At 42.9% G+C, this 23,190-nt stretch overlaps 1 long non-coding RNA gene across 1 annotated transcript; it reads right to left on the bottom strand.

The window, feature by feature from the left end:
* Position 1: 1 nt before the first annotated feature.
* On the bottom strand, positions 2 to 22,980 carry LOC132837275 (uncharacterized). Its single transcript, XR_009647497.1, has 3 exons — positions 22,897 to 22,980; positions 21,648 to 21,731; positions 2 to 87 (listed from the first exon to the last, which is right to left on the bottom strand). It is a non-coding gene; the product is annotated as an uncharacterized LOC132837275 (long non-coding RNA).
* Between the last annotated feature and the right edge of the window lie 210 nt (positions 22,981 to 23,190).

The following is a 23,190-nucleotide window of genomic DNA, read 5'->3' as shown; positions in this document are numbered from 1 at the left end:
GATCGAACCAAGCTGTTTAGCGTGCTGTCTCCCTCCACTACCTCAATTCCAGATGTGCACTCAGCTCTCGGCCTGAGACAGAGACGCCTGTGATTAAACAAAACGGTTAGGCACTTTTCTAAGGCAAACAGTACTCCCACCAGAGAGAGTTACAGAGTCACTGAGAGAGTCAGAGGGTCATAGAGAGGCAAGGAGAAACAGAGAAAGACATAGACATCCAGAGACTTAGTTAGAAAGGAACAGAGTCAGAGAGAGACATAGACAGACACAAGCTCACAGAGTCATCGAGATTAATTGACATAGTCAGAGAGTTAAAGCAAGTCACGGACAGTTAAACAGTTACGGAGAGAGATAGATATATATAAAGAGAGAGACCTCGCTGTTTGTAAAAGATGTTTCACTGGGAGGGGAAATCTCTCCTGTGCCCCTCCACCCCCCAATAACCACCATCCTGACCCTCGGGGACGGGACATGTTGACACAGTCCGCTCTCCCTCGGCGCTTTTCCTTCCCGCGTGGCCCCGGCGCCATTTGAGCTTCAGGCCCCGCCCCCTCAGGCCCCGCGCGAGATGGCGGTTAACGGCCGCCTCGTGCCCCAAGTGACCGTTAGCAGCTGCTTCAGGGGAAAGACTCTTTAAAGGGACAACCCTTTCAGGAGAGAGAAACAACAGGGCCGGCTCCGGGACTCGCCAAACTCAATAATAATCACAAATACACACACAGACAGAGAGGTGGGAGTGAACAAGAAATTGTGCGGCGGCACATCAAGACCAAAGGCCACTCTCCCGAAGGACGGCTGTCCCGGACTCGAAACGTTGACTCCGCTTTCTCTCTGTCTGTCTCTGGACAGATGCTGCCAGGCCTGAAGCACAAACAAGGTCCTCGGGGGTGAGTCCGAGTTCAGGATCCTATTAAGGTTCGGGTGGCAGATGGATGACAGTGTGGGAGGGTATGCAATGGGATTAGAAGAATAGAGGCGGAGACTGTTTCCTAAATGGGGAAAGGTTTCGGAAACCTGAAGCAAGAAGGGCATTGGGAGTCCGAGTTCAGGATTCTCTTCAGGTTAACAGGCAGGTTCAGTTGGCAGTTAGGAAGGCAAATGTAATGTCAGCATTCATTTCGAGAGGGTTAGAGTACAAGAGCAGGGATGTACTGCTGAGGCTGTATAAGGCTCTGGTCAGACCACATTTGGAACATTGTGAGCAGTTTTTGGCCCCCTATCTCAGGAAGGATGTGCTAAACTTGGAGGGAGTCCAAAGGGGGGTTACAAGAAAGATCCCAGGGATGAAGAACTAGTCATATGAGGAGGAGTTGAGGACTCTGGTACTTAACGAAACTGAGTTTAAGAAGGGTGAGAGAGAATCTGATTGAAACTTGGAGAATACTGAAAGGCACCGATGGAGTGGACATTGAGAAGATATTTCCACAAGTAGGAGAGATGAGGACACAAAGGCACAGTCTCAGTTCCCTTTAGAACGGAGATGAGGAGGAATTTCTTCAGCCAGACAGTGGGGAATCTGTGGAATTCATTACTGCAAAATGCTGTGGAGTCTGAGTCATTGAGTGTATTTAAGACAGTAATGGATAATTTCTTGTTTTGTAAGGGAATCAAGGTTTACAGGAGAATGGGTTTGAGAAACATGTCAGTCTCGATCAAATGGCAAAACAAGTTTTATTGGCTGAATGACCTAAAATTGGTCCTATATCGTAGTCTTATGCTCTGCTGGGTTACAGTCTGGAATCTAATAGAGGTATTTGGGGTAGTTTATATACAGAGTAACTGTACCAGAGAATGCAATACAGATGAGAAAATGACTGAGGGGCTTGGGTGATTTGCATGTAGATGCTGGGGAGAGACTTACAGACTGCAATCTAATCGAAAGGTTCAGCCTGGTTTATGTAGAGGATACAAACCGGAATCTAATCTCAGATTCAATGTGATTTTTACATGGAATAGCAGATGTCTGGGACTGAGGTACAGATTAGAATCTTAAGTGGGGTTCCAGATGTTTTACTTTGGAATAACAGATCCCCAAGAGTGAATTGCAGACTGGAATCTAATTGAGGCATTCGGCATGGTTGATGTTTAGAATAACAGAAGCAGGAAATTGAATTACAAATTGGAATCTAATTGAGAGGTTTAAGTTGGTATACGTTTGAAAAATCAATACTGAGGAGTGAGTTGCATACTAAAATCTTTGAGAAATTCAGTGTTGTTAACATATGATTGAATTTCAGATTCAAATCCGATCAAAGTTTTCAGGGTGGTATAAGTATACATGGAATAATGTATACTTAGGGGCGAGTTATCAGCTGGAATCTTATCAAGTCGATAGAGGTGGTCTATATATAGAATAGGAGATATTCAGTAGTGACTCAAATCAAGGGGATCGGGAGGTTTGCATGTAGAATAACAGGTAACTGGGAGTGCCTTACAGACTGGAATCTCACTGGCAGGGTGGGATGCAGGTGATTTATATACAGAAAAACCAGATCGGAGAGGGGCAAAAACAGTGACTATGTTCCCTTGGAGAGGAGAAGCAGAGGAAGGGGTAGCTCTTCAAAATCACGAACAGGGACTGGACAGAGTCAATAGGGAGAAGCTGTTCCTGCTCGCAAAAAGAACAAAAATGAGAGTGGGGTGGGGGCAGGGGTCTCGTAGATTTAAAGTGATCTGGAAACAAAGCAAGTTGGCGAAAAAATGTGAGGAATAAACCTTTTCACCCAGTGAGTAGTTAGGGCGTAGAATGCACTGTCTGGAAATGTGTTAGGGGTAGGTTCAATGGAGAAGGGAAGTTGGACAGAAGTGGGCTGCACAGGGATCTGGGAGGAAAGGCATGAGGGGATACATTTCTGTCAAGCTGTGGAGAAAGAAGTTGGTTTCACTAAATCCCAACATAGCCACACATCTGACTGATATCTAAAATCGAATGTATCTCTGGGGGAGTAGAGGTGTGCTTGACAAAGCCTTTGTGTTTGGTGGAGATGTGTCAGACTATGTTATCTCATTGAAAGAGTACAGCACAGATTAAGGGAATGGTGAAGTTCAGTAAGGAATCCCACATCACATTGAACAGCAGAGCAGACTTGCTAGGCTGAATGACCTGATTCTGCTTCCATGTGCAGTAAACCACAGAGGGAAGATGGGTGTCAATCACGTTGTTGAGGGTCTGGAGTCACATGTAGGGCCAACTAGAATGAAAGGAGATTTTTCTCCTTGAAGGACACCAGTGAATCAGATGGGTTTTCGTTCTGAGATATGTTACTACAGTTTCACACTCACTTAGTAAGAAAAAGTTAAAAATGTGCTAGCCAGGTTATAGTCAACACCAGGGAGAAAGTGAGGTCTCAAGGCAGAGATTGATAGATTCTTGTTGTCTCGAGGAATTAAGGGCTACGGGGAGAACGCTCGTAAGTGGAGTTGAAATGCCCATCAACCATGATTGAATGGCGGAGTGGACTCGATGGGCCAAATGGCCTTACTTTCACTCCTATGTCTTATGGTCTGCAGATGCTGGAGATCAGAGCTGAAAATATGTTGCTGGAAAAGCGCAGCAGGTCAGGCAGCATCTAAGGAACAGGAGATTCGACGTTTTGGGCATTCCTGAAGAAGGGCTTATGCCCGAAACGTCGATTCTCCTGTTCCTTGGATGTTGCCTGACCTGCTGCGCTTTTCCAGCAACACACTTTCAGACCAGGTTATAGTCAAACAGGTTTATTTGAAAGTCGAAGTTTTCCAAGCACTGCTTCTTTGTCAGGTAGCTCGAGGAGCACTAGCTACCTGGTGAAGGAGCAGTGTTCCGAAAGACCTTAGTTTCAAATAAACCTTTTGGATTATAACCTGGTGTTAAGCTTTTTAATTTTGTTCACCCCAGCCTAACACTGCCACCTCCACATCATGTTAGTAAGACAATGGCCTAGTTTGTGGGTGATGCAAAAATAGATGGGAATGCAAGTGTACCACGCAGACAGACATAGATGGGTATAAGTGAAGGGCCAAAAAAAACTTTGAATAATACGTGCAAAAACGTAAGGTGATGCAGGAAGAACAGAGGAGTTGAAGATTATTTAAATAGAGAAAGACTGCAGAAACCTATGAGTCTGAGGATTTGACAGTTTTCATCTATGAATCTCAAAAAGCTCATGTTTAACTTCAGCCCATGAGACCAGATCATAAGATTTCAGAGCAGAATTAAGCCCATCGGGTCTCCTCTGTCCTTCGATGATGGATAATATCTTTCTCAATTCCTTCGTCCTGCCTTCTCCCCATAACCATTAATCCCCTTATTAATCAAAATCTGTCCACCTCAGTCTTAAAGATACTTAATGGCTTGGTCTCCTCAGCCTCCATGCTAGTGAGTTTCACCACCTTCTGGCTGAAGAACTTCCTCCTCATCTCAGTTCTAAAGGATCGTCCCTCACTTGAGATTGTGCCCTTGGGTCCTCATCTCTTCTACTCATGGAAGCATCTTCTCCACGTCCACTTTATCCAAGCCTCTCAGTATTCTGTAAGTTTCAAATTGATCATCCCTCATCCTTCTAAATTTCTTCAAGTATAGACCCAGAATCCTCAATTGCACTGCATTTGACAAGCCCTTCATCTCCAGGATAGTTCATGTCAACCTCCTCTGAAGCTCCTATCAAGCTAGTACATGCTTCCTTAGATACAGGGTCTAAAACTGCTCATAATATTTCAAATGTGGTTCTGACAAGAGCCTTATACAACATCAGCAGTATATCCCTGCTCTTATATTCTAGCTCTCTTGAAATTAATGATAACATTCAAAATTCACCACCCCGCCCTCCCTAGAGGTTGTAGGGGATGCCAGAACACTTTGTAAGATCTCTCTGTAATTTTTGATAAACTTTCTTGCTGTCAACCCTACCTCTAATTTGGTATTATCCACCAACTTATTAATCATGCCTTGTTCATTTACAGCCAGATCATTTATGTAAATAAAAAATAACATATGTCCCAGCACTGAATCCTGTGGCACACCACAACTCACAGGCCTCCAGTCTGAGAAACAACCTTCAAACATCACTCTCTGCTTCCTAAAACTGAGCCAATTTGAATCCAATAAGGCTTGCTCTCCCTGGATCATAACCTTTGTGACTAGTCTGCCATGCAAGAACTTGTCAAAGGCCTCACTAAAGTCCATATAGACTACATCCATTTGGAATTATAGACCAGTCAGCCTGACATCGGAATTGGGAGTGTCAGGGACATGTTGAGGGTTCAACATTGGCCATCGTTTCAAGTCAACATGACCAGTTAAAGAGAGTGGAGGCAGGGAGGTGGAGATGAGGATGAGATATGATCAGTCACAGTCGTACGGAATGGGGGAAGCAGATTTTGGAGGGACTGAATGGCCTCGTTCTGCTTCTAACACTTGTATTCTAAAGTGAAACGCACCTCGCGCATCCACATGTTTGTAAGCTGAAGTGTATACAGGACCATTGGGATGCTTAAACTGCATTTCGCATCGATACCGTTCTGTATCCTCAAACGTAACCCGTTCATTTTCAAAAGAAATACTTTTGTTTCTTGTCCGTATCTCAGCCACAACAGAGCCTTTCTGATAAAATGTGTAAATGAATTCATCTTGCGCACGGAACGTGAATTGACAACTCAACTTCAGTGTCTGTTCATACCACAGAGCTTCTGGCTCAGATTCAATACTCATAAGCAAATCAGGAGCTGTCAAAAAAGAAATGCCTTGAATTAATAATGGGGCGTAAGAACCAACCAGACCAATCAGCTGCTTGCTACCAGCAAAGTCTCTACTCATACAAGCCCCCTGTCTTCAGCTTATCATCCAACATGACTTTCCCTCGTGCTTCAGCAAGCAGCTGTGTAACCAACCCTTCCACTTATGATTATAAAACAAATTTCCAAAATGGGCGCCGAGTTTTACTTTCGCAGTGTCTTTTCCCCATTTTGGATGTTATTCCAAAATGCAGGAAAGAAAATCTGTAATTCTCAGGAGAAGTGCATCCCATTGACAGGAAAGATAGAGGAGCTGGGTATTGTTTAAATGGAGAAAGACTGCAGAAAGTTGTGGATCAGAGGGATTTGAAGAGTCCTTGTTTGTGAATCACAAAAAAAGCTAGCATGCAAATACAGTGGGTTACAGGGAACACACATTCCTTTGAAATAAAAACAATGGGCTATAAAAGATGGGAAGTTTTGCTAAAGCTATACAGCCAATGCATTAGTCAGAATACAGCTAGGATCCAGTGAACAGTTTGGGCCCCATATCTAAGGAAAGTTAGACCAGCATTGGAGGCAGTCCACAGAAAGTTCACTCAGCTGAGGTGGGTAGGGAAGGACTGTCTAATGAGGGAGAAATTGAGTAAGTTGGGCCTGTCCTCATTGGAGTTTATGAGAAGGAGAGGCGACCTTATGGAATATTCTTCAAGGCTTTTACAGCATTGATGCAGAAGAGGTTGTTTCCCCTTGTGTGGGAGAGCCTGAGACAAGGGTTGCCTCAGAGGGGTGTGACAGGCAGCCAGTGAGTTGGAAATGAGAAGGAATTCCTTCTGTCCGTGGGGAGTGAGTCTGTGGAATTCTTTACCGCACAGGGCTGTTGAAGCTGGATCATTGAGTCTATCCAAGGCTGAAAATTTTAATTGGGAAGGGGAGTTGAAGGTGACTGGGGAGAGTAGAGTTGTGGATGATCAGACGGATTGCAATATCATTGAACACTGGAGCAGATACAATGGGCTGAATGGCCTAATTTTGATCCCACATCTCAAGAATTTGAGAACGCAAGTGTCACAAATCACTTCTCTGCTGATATAGCAGTCAGTGCCTGCTATGTACGGAACATGGAACAGATATTGCTGAGATCAAGTATTCTTTCTGTGCTGTTAATGTTTGGAAAGGAGAACCATTTCCTAATGTCCTGCATTGACTGTGAAAGAGAAACTGTCAAGTGGGAGGCGGTGGGGGTGGTGGGGGGGCGTGAGGAGAGAGGGGTTACAAAAAGGATTAAAGGAATGCAAAAGACTCAGCATCACAGTGTTGTCAACTCATAGGTTCATACAACACAGAAATGGACACTTCGGTCCAACAAGTCCATGCCGATCATAATCCCAAACTAAACTAGCCCTATCTGCCTGAGCTTGGCTCATATCCCTGCAAACATTTTTTTTTAAATTCATGCACTTAACCAAATGTTTTTCAAACTTTACAACTGTACCCACATCCATCACTTCCTCTGAAAGTTCATTCCACATACGAACCACGCTGTGTAAAATCAATTGTCCTTCATGTCCTTCTTAAATCTCTCTCCTCTTATCTTAAAAACATGCCCATTCTCCCCCACCCTAGGGAAAAAGATACCTGCCTCCCCTCATGATTTTAAAAACCTCTATAAGATCACCCTTCTACCTCGTGCACTCCAGTCAATCCAACATCTTTTTATAACTCAAATAATTCCCAGCAATATTCTAGTAAGTCTTTTCTGAACCCCCTTCTGTGTAATAATAGCTTTCCTTTAACAGGGCAGCCAGAATTGGACACAGAACTCCAGAAGAGGCCTCACCAACATACTGTACAACCTCAACATGACATCCAATCCCTATATTCAAAGGCCTGAGCAATGAAGACAAGCATGCTAAATGCCACCTTAACCATCCTGTCTTCCTGCGATGCAAATTTGAAAGAATTGTGCTCCTGAATCCTAAGTCTCTGTATTCAACTACACTACCTAAGGCCCTTTTTATTGTAGAAGCTCTGCCTTTGTTTGTTTTACCAAAAAGTAACACATCACATTTATCCAAATTAAAACTGACCCGATCACGTTTTAGGGCCAGATGTAGGGTTGTAGTTGAAGTAGTGGCTCCTCTTTTCCTGCCATGTATAATTGATGATCTGGATCTTGTTGTGCAGGGGGAGCATTTTCAAGTTTGGAGATTGCATGAAATGCTAGGAGAATCATAAACTGTAAAGGAGAAATAGTGCAGAAATCCAATAGGACATTGTCAAGTTGGTGGCATAGGCAGAGCGGTGGCAGATGGAATTCAATGTAAAGAGAAGTGTGAGGTGCGGCACTTTGGTGGGAAAAACATTGAACAATACAAAGTAGGGGGATACAATTCCAAAGAGGGGTGTAGGAGCAGAGGGAGCTGGGGTACATGTCCACAAATCAATGAAGGTGGAGCGACAAGGGGAGAGCAGTTTATAAAATTCATAATGCCTTTGGTTTTGTTAATAGAGTTGTAGAGTCCGACAGCAGGGCGGTGATTTTGAATATGTACAAGACACCAGTTAGACCTCAGCTGGAGTACTGAGTACTGTGTGCACTTGTTGGAACCATGTTATAACAATGTAATGGGAATGGGGGAGCACAGAAGTGGTTTACAGGCAAGATTCCATGGATGAGAAACTTCAGCGCTTGGGCTTTAATGGAGTATGATGCTTTTCAGTCCATAACAGACATGGTATCTGCATTAAACCGTGAGCTTTGTTTTGACTTAAATTGGGAAATAACCAGGAATTTGGTTTAACAGGGAGCTGGTTTTCTCTTAGCAAGAGATTGTTTCAGTTCAGATCATTTTCCCTCTGGGAGTGCACCAGCAGGATGTTTTCTTCTTGTTTTTTTTTATTTGTGAAGCCTCCAAGCCAGGACAGTTTGATATAGAAACTGAAAAATTCTCAGGTGTAAAATATATAATAAAACACTCACGCCCTCAAAATCTCGAGACTGTCACACAAACAGACTCGTGGATGCAACATGACATTGAAAAGACAAAAATGGAAAGAAGGAGCCAGTTAAGTCGAAGGCTGAAGAGTTGGGTGACGATGATGGAAATATCGAAAATAGGAGCAGGAGTAGGCCATTCAGCCCTTCAAGAGAGCTCTGTCATTCAATAGGATAGTCTCAGTCCCGTTCCCCGTTTTAACGGCTTTTATAACGAACTATATATGAACTTAAGGGGCGGGGTCATATGTACCGGTCGTATCACAGATTAGCAATCGAGTGGACCAGGGTGACAACAAAAGGGTGAGTTTGAATCCCCCCCGCTTCCCTACTCACAGGATACTCTCACGAGAATGCGGTTACTGTAGGGTGTTGTATGTGCCGATGTGGAATATTGGCAACTTACTCCCTACCATCCTCCTTTCTAGCAGCCTCAATGATGCATGTCTTCTCCCTGAACTCTTTGGTAGTTTTGTTTATGATCCAGTTATAGGTCGTCGACTGAAGCTCCCAACCGGCATTGCAGCTAAGAGTGATCCGGTCGCCCGGTAAGAATCTGTCCTGCATTGTCTCCATCGTTAGTACGGGTGCTCTAGTCTCCATGGAGGAACCTAATCCATAGAAAAACATACACAGCCACAATGGGAAGCACTGAAATTTGCTTGCTGCGGTAGCTTGCCACTCAGACATCTCAAGTTGGCTTAGGCTGATGAGTGGCAAGTAACATTCCCACCTCACAAATTCCAGGCAACAACTATCTCCAACAAGAGAGAATCGAATGATCACCCCCTTGACATTCAATGGTGTTACCATCTCTGAATCGCCTCAAATCAATATATAGAGGTTATCAGTGAGAGAGAATCTCACCAGCCCCTTCACTTTCAAAGATATTACTATGACTGAATCCGTATCAGTATTGGGGGGTGGGGGTGGGGAAGGTTTACCATTGAGAGAGAATTGAACCATCTCCCTTTGGTGTTCTATTGTGTTATTATCACTAACGTCCCCACTATCAACATGCTGGGGTTACTATTGAGGGATAATTTAACCACCATCCCCTTCATTTTCCCTATTATCAACATTCTGGAGGCTATGTTGAGAGATCATCATCATAACCATTGCCACCCATCCTCCCTGTTCCACAATAACATTTGGGTTGCTATCATTAAAAGCAAATCTAATCATCACCCCCTCATTGGTGTTAGCATCACTGAATCACCCATTATCAACATCATGGGGATGACTGTCAAGAGAGAATCTAACCAACGGCCCTTGACTTTCAATAATAATATCATCACTGAATCCCCCCACGATTAATATCCTGGGTATGTCATTGACCAGAAACTGAATTGGACTCGCCATGTAAACACAATAGCTACAAGAGCAGGTCAGAGGCTGGGAAGCCTGCAGTGAGTAACTCACCTTTGGACTCCCCACAACCTGTCCACAATCAACAAGGTGCAGTGAAAGGCAGCATGGTTTTGTGCAGGGAAAATCGTATCTCAATATCTTGATTGAATTTTTGGAGAAGAGAGAAAAAAAAGATTGATCAAGATAGAGTGGTGGATGTTGTCTGTTTGGATTTCAGCAAGGTGTGTGACAAAGTTCTGCATAATAGACTGTTGATCAAGGTTAGATCACATGGAATATAGGGAGAACTAGCCATTGGACACGCAATTGGCAGGAAGTAGGAGACAGAAGGTGGTGGGTTGCTTTTCAGAGAGAAGGCTTGGGATCAGCAGGGTGCCACAAGGATCGGTGCTGCATCCACTGCTTTTCCTTATTTAAATAATTTGGATGTGAATATATATAAAATAGCAGACAACAACACAGTTGATGGCAAAGTGGCCAGTGAAGGAAGTTGTCTCAGAGTACAACAGGACCTTGATCAGATAGGCTGAAGAGTGGCAGATGGAGTTTAGATTAGATTACTTACAGTGTGGAAACAGGCCCTTCGGCCCAACAAGTCCACACCGACCCGCCGAAGCACAACCCACCCATACCCCTACATTTTCCCCTTACCTAACACTACGGGCAATTTAGCATGGCCAATTCACCTGACCCGCACATCTTTGGACTGTGGGAGGAAACCGGAGCACCCGGAGGAAACCCACGCAGACACGGGGAGAACGTGCAAACTCCACACAGTCAGTCACCTGAGGTGGGAATTGAACCCAGGTCTCTGGCGCTGAGGCAGCAGTGCTAACCACTGTGCCACCGTGCCGCCCAGTTAAATTTAGATAAATGTGAGGTGTTGCTTTTTCGTAACGCAAATTAGGGCAGGACTTACACACATGTTGGCAGGGTTCTGGGAGTGTTGTCAGACAAAGAGACCTTGGAATGCAGGTTTGTAGATAGCATTACAGGTGGGGGACAAGGTGAAGAAGGTATTTGGTACTCTTGCCTTTGATCTTAAATGCATTGAATATAGGAGTTGGGAGGTCATGTCATGGCTATACAGGACATGTATTCAGCCACATTGAGAATACTGATAGCATCAAGAAGTTGTGAAGTTTGAGAAAAGATTAACAAGGATGTTACCAGGATTGGAGGGTGTGAGCTGTGCGGAGAGATTGAATGAGCTGAGACTATTTTTCCTGAAATGTTGGAGGCTGAAGGGTGACATGACAGAGGTTCATAAAATCGTGAGGAGCATAGAGAGTGTGAATAGTCAAGGTATTATCCCCAGGGTAGGGGAGTACAGAACAAGAGGGCATAGGTTTAAAGTGAGAGGGGAAAGATTTAAAAGGGACCTAAGGGGGACCTTTTTCATGCAGAGTGTGGTGTATGTATGGAATAAGCTGTCAGAGGAAGTGGTGAACATAGGAACAATTGCAAGATTTACAAGGCATCTGGATGGGTTTATGAATAGCATGGGTATAGAAAGATACTGGCCTAGTTATGGCAAATGGGATAGATTAATTTTAAGATATCTGGAGGGTAGCAAATATTGTCCTCTTGTTCAAGAAGGGGAGTAGAGACAAGCCTGGCAATTATAGACCAGTGAGCCTTTCATCGGTTTTGTGTAAAGTTTTGGAAAAGATTATAAGAGGTATGAGTTATAATCATCTAGAGAGCAGAGAGGGGTAGTCAACATGGTTTTGTGAAGGGTAGGTTGTGCCTCCCAAACCTTATTGAGTTCTTTGAGAAGATGACCAAAGAGATGGATGAGGATAAAATGGTTGATGTGGTGTATATGCATTTCAGTAAGGCATTTGATAAGTTTCCTCACGGTGAACTATTGCACAAAACAAAGAGGCATGGGATTAAGGATATTTTAGCAGATTGGATCAGAAACTGGTTACCTGAAAGAAGATGGGGTGGTGGTTGATGGGAAATGTTCATCCTGGAGTTCAGTTACTAGTGCTGTACTGCAAGGATCAACTTTGGGACCACTGCTGTTTGTCATTTTTATAAATGACTTGGATCAGGGCATAGAAGGGTGAGTTAGTAAATTTGCGGATGACATTAAGGTCAGTGGAGTTGTGGATAGTACTGAATGATGTTGCATTTACAGAGGGGTTATAGATAAGGTGCAGAGCTGGGATTAAAGGTGGCAAATAGAGTTTAATGCGGAGAAGTGTGAGTGATTCACTTTGGAAGGAGCAACAGGAATAAAGAGTACTGGGCTAATGGTAAGATTCTTGTTAGTGTGAATAAGCAGAGAGATCTTGGTTTCCTTGTGCATAGATCCCTGAAAGTTGTCACCCAGGTTGATAGGGTCATTAAGGCGGCATTCAGTGTGTTAGTAGAGGGATCGAGTTTTGGAGCCATGAGGTCATGCTTCAGTTGTACAAACTTTTGGAGCAGCCGCACTTGGAGTATTGTGTTCAATTCTGGTAACCGCGTTATACGAAGGATGTGGAAGTTTTGGAAGGGGTTCTAAAGAGTCTTATTGGGTGTTGCCTGATATGGAGGTCAGGTTTTCTGGGGAAAGGTTGAAGGACTCGAGACTGTTTTCGTTAGAGAGAAGTAGGTTAAAAAATAACTTAATTGAGGCATATAAGATAATCAGAGGGTTAGACAGGGTGGACAGTGACAGCCTTTTTCCTCGGATGACAATGGCTCGCACGAGGGGGCATAGCTTCAAATTGAGTGAAGATAGATATAGGGACAGACGTCAGAGGTAGTTTCTTTATTCAGAGTAGTATGGGGCATGGAATGCACTGCCTGCAACAGTAGCAGTCACCAACTTTAAGGGTATTTAAATGGTCATTGCATAAACATATGGATAAAAATGGAATGTGGTAGGATATGTGGGCTTAAGAATCGTTCCACAGGTCAGTGCAACCTCAAGGGTCGAACGGCCTCTGCTATGCTATGATGTTCTATGGTCAGTGTGGACGAGTTGAACCGAAGGGTCTGTTTCTGTGCTGTACAGCTCAATGACTCTAAATCAGGATTGTGATGGATACAAAATGTTACCTGTGTTTTTCTCTCTCCCTCTCAGTGCACCGATGCTGCCAGACCTGCTGAGCTTATCTAACACTTTGTGTTTGTTTCAGATCTCCCAAAACTGCAAGACTTTGTTTTCCATAATGTAAACACTGACGCTAGTGCAGACACTGTGGGGTTCTTCAATATGAAAGGAAGGCACATTGGATCTTAACATACCTTCTCCTATTTGGAGAATCATCACTTGGTCTGAAAATACACAATTAGACACGATCAATAAGTTTTATGGAAAGTGGAATTGAGGATGATCAGATCAGCCATGACCTCATTGAATGGCAGAGCAGACTCGATGGGCCGAATGGCCTACTGTGATCCTAAGCCTTGACATGTGGGCCCTTGCTTTAATTTGCTCAGCGGTGATACATAATCAGACTCATTTGTTGAGGTCACATGTGCGTTTTTGTGTGTGTGAGAAAAATTGTGCATGTGAGAGAAACAGTGTATGAGTGTGTGTGTGCTAGAGAGCGATACAGAGTGAGAGTGTATGTGTGTGTGAGGCAGTGTACATAAGGGAGTGAGGTCATGTGCGTGTTTGTGTGTGTGTGAGAGAGAGCGTGCACGAGCGAAAGAGAGAGAGAGAAAGGGGGGTGTTTGTGTATAAGAGACAGGGGAGTCTATGTATGTGTATGAGAGAGAGGAGTCTGTGTGAAAGAGAGAGAGGAGTCTGCATTTGTGAGAGAGAGAGAGAGAGACAGGAGTCTGTGTGTGTGTGTCAAAACAGGTGTGTGTGTGAGAGAGAGACAGAGAGAGGAGTCTGAGGGTGAAACAGAGGAGTCTGTTTGTGAGAGAGAGAAAGGAGTTGATTGCTGATGAAGAGCTTTTGCCCGAAATGTTGATTTTCCTGCTCCTCGGATGCTGCCTGTCCAGCATCACTCTAATCTTTATACAAATCTCAGGCATCTGCAGTACCCGTTTATGCCTGAGAGAGACAGAGAGAGAGGGGTCTGTGTGTGAGAGGGAAAGTGTGCTTATATACTTGAGTGAGAAGTGGAGAGAGAGAAAAACAGATAGAGAGATGGATGGGTTAAACGTCAAGGAATGCAGAGAGAGGGCGATAGAGAAAGGGAGAGAGACAGGGACAGAAGAGGGATAAATAAAGAGAAGCAAGGACAATAACAGGGAAACATGGAGAGGGAGAGACTGAAAGAAGGAGGAAAAGAGAGATAGAATGGTGGGGGGATAGATTGAGACACTGCGAGAGGGACAAAGGGGCGAGAGTGAGTGAGAAGGGACAGAGAGGTGGAAAAACAAGATAGAGGGAAGAGAGAGTGAGGGAGGGAGTGAGAGAGAGGGAGATTAAGAAAGAGGACAGAGAGCGCTGTTGGGCAGAGAGTATGACAAAAGAGTGACAATGTATGTGAAAGAGAGGGAGAGAAAGAAAGAAAAACATGAGAGAGTAATATAGTGTTCAGATAGAGACAGTGGTAGAGTGTTTACAGAGTAAGAGAAAAAAAAGTGGTAAAGAATGTGGGAGATTAGAAAGGAAGACAAAGAGAGAGAATGGGTAAAGAATGTGAGAATGTGGGGAGAAAAAAATGGAAGGAGGGAGAGAAAGAGAGAGATGAGAAGATGGAGAGATGGAGAAGTGTGAGATGGGACAGAGAGAGAGGAGAACACAAACAGATTCAGAGAGACACACAGGGAGAGATATGTTCTCAGGACCTGCATTTAATTCCCAGTATGGGCAGAGAGTGAATGCTGAATTTATAAAAATCTGCAACTAAATCTGGGCCCCAATGCCTACATCCTGTGAATGCATTAAAAAGACACATCAATTAGACCATAAGACATAGGAGTGGAAGTAAGGCCATTTGGCTCATCGAGTCCACTCCACCATTCAATCATGGCTGATGGGCATTTCAAACTCCACTTACCAGCATTCTCCCCGTAGCCCTTAATTCCTTGTGACATCAAGAATCTATCAATCTCTGCCTTGAAGACATTTAGCGTCCCAGCCTCCACTGCACTCTGCGGCAATGAATTCCACAGGCCCACCACTCCCTGGCTGAAGAAATGTCTCCGCATTTCTGTTCTGAATTGACCCCCTCTAATTCTAAGGCTGTGTCCACGGGTCCTAGTCTCCTCGCCTAACAGAAACTGCATTATCTTGTAAGTTTCTATGAAGTCTCCACTTAATCTTCTAAACTCCAATGAATACAATCCCAGGATCCTCAGTCGTTCCTCGTATGTTAGACCAACCATTCAAGGGATCATCCTGAGAGTCTCCGCTGGACACATTCCAGTGCCCGTATGTCCTTCCAGAGGTATGGGGACCAAAACTGGACACAGTACTCCAAATGGGGCCTAACCAGAGCTTTATAAAGTCTCAGTAGCACAACGGTGCTTTTATATTCCAACCCTCTAAGATAAATGACAACATTGCATCCGCTTACTTAATCATGGACTCAATTTGCATGTTTACCTTTAGAGAATCCTCGACTAGCACTCCCAGATCCCTTTGTACTTTGGCTTTAAGAATTTTCTCACCGTTTACAAAGTAGTCTATGCTTTTATTCTTTTTTCCAAAGTGCAAGACCTCGCATTTGCTCACATTACTAATGTGATTGGGTTCAAAGCATCTATTCGGACCCTCAAGCCTGCTGCATTATTGAGTAGGATCACAGCTGATCCAGTATCTCAAAGCCATATCCATAGGATCCTTACAATGTGGAAATAGTTCATTCTGCCCAATGAGCCCACACCAACCTTCCAAACAGCACTCCGCCTATCTCCCTAACCTAACCCTGCACTTGTCATGGTGAACCCACCTAGACTACATATCCCAGGACACTTAGGGTAATTCCCCTTGGACAATCCACCTTAACCTGCACATCTTTGGATTTTGGAAGGGAACTGGAGTACTGGGAGGAAACCCACACAGACATGGGCAGAATGTGCAAACTCCACAGAGACAGTTGCCCAAGGGTGGAATCGAACCCACGTCCCTGGTGCTATAAGGCAGCAGTGCTAGCCATTGAGCCACCATGCCAGCCCCACATTCCCCATTTTGTCTTCGTTTCACTTGGTTCCTTTCAAATCCAGACAATTATCTCTCTATTCAGATCCCTTTATCTAGCCCCACTTCCCAGTTTGTCACCATTTCAATCATACTTGCTTTCTGTTTCTCCACATCTCTTTCACTTTTAGTCACTTGTACTGCATCTGCTAGGTGTTTGCCCACTCACTCAAATTGTCTAAATCACTTCCTTTGCATCCTCCTCACAATCCTGGCCAGTTTTGTGTCATGAGCAAACTTGGAACTGTTGCATTTGGCTCCCTCATCCAGGTCATTTAATATACATTGATTGTGGCTAGAGCCCATGTATTAGTTCCTGCAGTATCCCACTAGTCACGATTTGCCTCTTGGGTAAAAGACACATTTATTCCCACTCTCTCTCGTCTGTCAACTAATTCTCAATTCACATCAATATACTACCATCAAACTTGTCCTTTCACTTTGCACATAAACCTCGTCTCAAATGTCTTCTGAAAAAGCCAAATAAGCTACATGTACTGCTTCTTCCTTATTTATCCTTAGACCCTCAGAAAATGATGGTTGACTTATTAAGATCCTTCTGCCTCTTATAACCCATTCTGGCTTTGTCCAATGTCTTCAATGCTTTCTACGTGTTCTGTCATCACGCCTTTTATAGGTATTCCCAGAATTCCCCCTACTAACTGATGTTCAGCTATCTGGTCTGTAATACTCTGTTTATTTTTGTCTCTCTCTGCTGCCTACTTTTTAAACAGAGGGATTACATTACCTCCCCTCCCAAGTCTATAGAATCTTAAACATTATCAATAATGAACCCATTATGTCCAGTTCCACTTTCTTAAGGATGTTGAGATATCAATTAAGGGTCCCTCAGGATTTATCAATCTTCAATCTCACTAATTTCCCCAACACCGTTTCCCTACTATTACTGATTTACTTCAGTTCCTCCCTCTCAATAGATGTTGGTTATATAACATTTACTGGGAGATGATTTATTTCCCTCTTTTGAGAAGACATAGCCAAATTATGCATTTAAATCTTCTGCCATTATAATATCCCCTTGATTCAGACTGCAAAAGACCTACAATTATCTTCATAAATACTTTTCTCTTCACATGTTTGCAGAAGCTTTTGCAGTCAGTTTTTATGTTCCCTGCAATTTTAAACTCATTCGCTATTGTCCTGCTCTTGGTCAAACTTTTTGTCTTTCAGATTATAATTCAACAGATTTATTTGGAAGTGCAGACTTTCAGAGTGCTGCTCCTTCATCAGGTAGCTCACTATTTAGTACTATAGCCCCCCACCCCCATCCCGTACCCGTGGGGGATATGTTCCAGGACCTACAGCGGAAAGGCACAACCGCAGATAGGTGCAAAACCATTCATTTAAATGGGAAATATGCCTTCCCAGCAGCCTCCTGGTCCCTGGTCCTGAACATTCCATATTATGTGCTTGGACCATGGTAAACCATGATAACCGGACCCGCGAATACAGGGTCGCCCTATATTCCTTAATCATGGCACCTCTGTTCCAAGGAATACAACCCCAACCTCTCCCATCTCTCCTGATCGCTCCAATTCTGGCAACATTCTAGTAAATCTCCTCTGCACTCTCTCCACAGCAATGACGCCCTTCCTATGATGTGGTGACCCAACTGCACACAATACTCCTGTTGTAGCCACCAGTGCCTCATATAGTTTCATTGTTACTTCCCTATTTTTGCATTCACCCCTCTGCCAATGAGGGAGAGCATTCCATCTGCCGCCTTTACAACCCCATCTATCTTTAGGGACCTGTGCATTTGCACACTAAGATCTCACACTTCACCTGCCCCTCTCAGTATATTCCCATTTATTGTCTGACTTCCCAAAATGCGTTCCCTCATACTTATCAGAGCCGAACTCCATCTGCCACTTTCCTGGCTACTCCACCAAACCTCCAAGCTGGAGCTTACAGCTATCCACCACATCATCCATTAAATGGTCAATTTTTGTGTCATCTGCAAATTTTACAAATTTGCCCACCGTATTCCACTGCAACTCATTAATAAATAAAACAAACAGCTCAGGTCTCAACACTGAGCCATGCAGAGCACCACTTGAAACAACTTTCCATTCACAATGGCCACCATTGACCATTATTCTATCTTTCCTGTGACTAGCCAAATTTGGGTCCAATTCAACACATTACCCTGTATCCCATGGGCTTTTACTTCTTTGACCAGTCTGCTGTGTTGCTGCTGTTCCTTTAAACAAGCTTGTAAAAGGACACAGGCTCCAAAAAGTCAGAGTTGATGGGCTTTAGGGCCATTTTGATTATAGCTAACAGGTAATGCTTCAGGCAAAAGGCTTCCACATTTTTAAAAAGAACACTTGTACAATGAAAGGGGAGTATCCCAGTTTTCCCAGCTCAGCTTTTCTCTGGTTTCAAATGTGGTTTTTGGCTGTCAGGCTATTGACTGACAGCAGTCAGGCAGTTGAAAAAGCTGCTGAAACCAAAGAAGCAGGTCCATGATTGTACTCTCTGTCTGACATCTCTCCTGTAACACCCTGTGCTTGATTTTATCTTTTGTGCCAAGGGATATTTATAGGCATTGTTGTAAATGTTGGGCCCACCATCATTTGGTATAATCCATTGGGTTTTCAGATTTTTAAGTTATTTAGTATTCTGTTCTCTTTTGTTTGTGTATCGTTCGGTAAATCAAACTGTTTGGTTTAAAACTACATGGTTTGACCAGCTGCATTTCTCTGGAATAACTTCATTACACCCGCTTAAAACAACTAGAAAAGTTAGAGTTCGGGTTACTTTATTGAAATGTTTGGAGGGGCTCTGGCCTTTTCCATAAGGAGATTGGGGGTTGTTTGCAGAACGTATTCTGTAGTTCTGATTTGGGATTTGGGTTGTTGGACTCAAAGACAGCAAGTGGTAAGTATTAGCGTCTTTTGTTCCGAGTATTGAATTCAATTGGTTTAAACATGCTTGGAGAAAGTGAGGACGGCAGATGCTGGAGATCAGAGACGAAAGTGTGGTGCTGGAAAAGCACAGCAGGTCAGGCAGCATCTGAGGAGTAGGAGAATCAATGTTTCTGGCATCAGCCTTTCATTAGGAAACAGTGCTATGGATAGCAAAGTCTCTTGGAGTCATCAAGAGTTTTCTGGGGATGGAAGAAATGACCAGATTTTTGCAAAAAGTGATTAAGGCCAAGCTGCTGGAATTAGCAGACAAGCTGGAGCTTGACCTGCATCCTTCCACATGGAAAAAGGTGATAATTACAGTAATAACTAAACATTTAACTTTGAACAGTTTGAATTATGATTAAAAGCAGAAGAGAGGGAGAAGAGAGAGAAAAGGAGAGGGAGGAAAGGAAGAAACAGGGAGTTTTAACTTTGGAAGTTGGCACTTAGACAGGAGTTCAAAAATTCACTTCCTGAAGTAATGAGAACTCATGTGTAAGAGCAGAGAGTTAAAACAGCAAGACTGGCATCGGAAATAGCTGATGATTGAGTTGCTCAATAAATCAAAATTGGGCTGCCAAAACCAATTTCAATCCATGAGGAATAATAATTGTGGATAAGAGAAATTCTCACAAGGAAAGTAAAAAGTAAAACCCTGTGAAGATCATAAGGATAATTTACCACCAGGCAAAAAGGAAACCCAAGAAAGGGAAAGACAAGTGAAAAAGCTTTTGTGTTTTCAATAAAGTAGGCCACATGGAATCAGTATTAGTGGGTTAGGAAAAGCACTGAGAAGCCAAATGTAGGAAAACAGGATAAGCCAGTGAATTTTGTTGGAGTGGTAACAGAGAGCAATGAGTGAAAGCTGGTCAGAGGTTGTTTATGGAGTAAGTGCCAGATCTTCTTAAACCATACACCGTGAAGGTGAATATTATTCACAGGCCAGGAGCAGCAGGTGAAGAGGTAGTAATATTCAGAGATACAAGGATCCTCTCAATCTGTGATGCTAAAAGATGAGGATGTATGTCTCTCTGAAGGGCTATTGCCAGAAAAGGTATGGGTAACTGGAATTCACATTGAAATAAGAAATGCTCAATTGTAAGAAGTGAGGGTAGACTGTCAACTGAAGAGGGGAGAAGTCATAGTAGGAGTACTGGACAAACTTTCACTCCAGGAATACGATTTGTCCTTGCTAATGATGTTGCTGATTCACTGGTGGGAGTGCCGATTGTGGTTGAAAAGCCAATGGAAATTCAGGCAACTGAACTATTGCAGGACACATATCCTGGGATGTTTCCTGACTGAGTGGTAACGAGGTCACAAAGTCACCAGGTGAAACAGGAAAGATCGAAGAGTATAGATAAGAAAGTCGAAGGGAAATTAGCAGAGACCCTGTTTGATCAGATAGTTGAGACAAACCAGGAACACAGATGACAAAGCAGACATCGTTAGCTCAGGAAAATTAACTGAGTTACAGCAAAAAGATTAAAATTTAAAGCAATTGTATCAAAAGGCATACACAAAACGAATCCAAATGTATCTCTAATTGTTATTATCTTAAAAATGATGTCTTAATGAGGAAATGGAGAACATCACATTCAGGCAGATGAGAAATGGGCAGAAGTCTATCAAGTTGTATTGTTAGTGGGTTATAGAAAGGACATGTTGCGAGTTTAGCACATGAGCTACCTCCATAGATTGTGTGTTTGAAATTCACATTATTTAATTGTCATCTCGGTATGTGACCACTTTCAGTCAAGAATTAATTCTGCCCTTCTCAGTAACACATAAACTCCATGTAAATATGCTTCATCCCGCTTGGAGAATTTGAACTGTAGGCAGAGGCTGAACAGGCTGGAACTGTTTTCATTGGAGTGACGTTATAGAAGTTTATAAAATCATATGGCGCATAGAGAAGTGGTGGAGCCTGGTACAATTATAACATTTAAAAGGCAACTGAATGAGTATAATGAGAAAGCCTTAAAGTTTGTCCTTAAAGACTTAGACTAAATGTAATGTTGAATCATAGAACACAAGAAAATAAACAGGACAGGCAGGGAGGCATCAGGCCACAAAAGGGGGAACCTAGGATGTGCAGAAGATAAAAAAAAAATCTGTTCTCACCAAGTGATAACAGGATGCTCTAAAGCAATTAAGAATATTTGCCTTAACATCAATGAATCTCTGTAAAAAAGACACAGTGATAACATTCACAGTCATTAACTTATGAATTTAATGACAGTGTTTGATTGTGATCTCGGAAACTTTGTATCATCTCAGAAGCATGTCAAAAGCCTTGTAATAAACGGTCAGGTCCTATCAATTATAATGGATCCTTATTACCTATATGTGTGTGTGTGTGTGTGTGTGTGTGTGTGTGTGTGTGTGTGTGTGTGTGTGCGTGTGTGCGTGTGAGAGAGAGAGATAAATGTTTTGAATTTATTTTCATTTTGGGACTTTATGATAATTTTTAGTAGCCATCGGTGATTATGAAATGTAAACTCTAAAATGTAATATTGATGAAGCTTTAACTTACTTGGTGTTCCTACACACCACGACTGCCCCACGGTCAATTCTAACTCATCAGATCTTCTGTCTTCTTTGAATTTGAATCACAACCCTGAAAAGAAAGCATATTTAATTTGAGACTAATAAACCATTTAAAAGTTAATGTTTCAGCCTCAGATACAGAATGATTTTGTGCTTAAGATAAAAAACAGGAATGTGCTCCTAGCTTAAAAATTATTCTAAACCTAACATTGAAGAGATTCTGACACAATCTGTCAGGAAGCCATTTTATGGTCAAAGTTTGCCCTCTTCACTAAGATGCCATTTTGTAAAACAATGATATCTGACATGCAAGCTGTGCAAGGTTACCTTATGACCTCTCCCACTTAGTTTAGACTGATACCTCTTTATGACAGGGACCTACCTCACCAACAGGCACTGACTGGGCTGGATCTGTTTTTCCCACCTGATGGATGGCTAAGGGCCTACAAGAGTGATCAGTTAACCGCACGCAGACCTGTTAATTAACTTCTCTTCCTTATGAATTGTTTCCTTTCCACTGTCTGTCTAATTAAGAACGTGCAGTGTTTTTTGTAAAGTTTTGTAAAAAGGAAGCCTGTTTGAGACAGAAGAGTGGAGTAGTCTGCGAGGGCTCTTAAAGGAAGAGCCAGTATCCTACTTCTGTAAGGTTTTAGAACCTCAGCTAGCCTGGCTTATACGTGTCAATGTTATGTTGTAACAGTGATACTATTGGTAAATAAAGGGGAAGGCTAAACTTTTTGTGGAGGTTTTTATTCCAGATTACCAAACAGTATAATCTCCAGGACGAACCAAGAGAGGCACATAGATCTGAGTCCACAAGGGATTCCATAGGCTGTCTCAAATCTGTACTTTAACAATATGAATAGGAAGTGTTTATAGAGAGATGGACTAAGTGCTAGCAAATGGGAGTAGATTAGGTTAGATTATCTGGTCGACATGGACAAGTTGGACAGAAGGGTCTGTTTCCATGCTATACCTCTCTATGACTCGACGACTCTTTGGTAACTCTTGCCCTGTGGGTGAGCAGTTTCCCTCCATCTCTGTACTTAACCCCTCCTTCACGAATGGTTGTTGAAACAATGCAACAATGTGGCCTATTTGTCTATCTTCATTGTAACTTTGAAAATGCTGTTAATAATTGCAGATTTTAACGTTGTTCCTGAATGTCAATTTTGGATGAGGATTCAGTTTATCTATCTTCAACACTGGTGTGTAAACGTCAATGGGCTACATACCTTCTGTTTGTTAGAGGCAGCTGGTCACTCTTTGCTTTGAACTGAGGAAGTATTACAGTGTCTTAGTCCCTCAGGTGTTTTTTCTGGAGGAAGACACAGAGACACCACCTACAAATCAACAAGAGGCTAGTCTGGTAATATTGAACTGATCAATGTCACATTCATTAGGATGTGTGTTGTTTTTTTCTTTAAAGCCAACAACTTAACCAGAACCACGGATCTGATTCCATTATTGCCCTGAGCTGCTGAATTGGGTTTGTTTTTCATGTGATTTGATACCAACTGATTTGGAGA

The sequence above is a fragment of the Hemiscyllium ocellatum genome, chromosome 49 (assembly GCF_020745735.1).
Source record: "Hemiscyllium ocellatum isolate sHemOce1 chromosome 49, sHemOce1.pat.X.cur, whole genome shotgun sequence".
Classification (NCBI taxonomy): domain Eukaryota; kingdom Metazoa; phylum Chordata; class Chondrichthyes; order Orectolobiformes; family Hemiscylliidae; genus Hemiscyllium; species Hemiscyllium ocellatum.
This window is presented reverse-complemented; position numbering and strand designations above follow the sequence as displayed.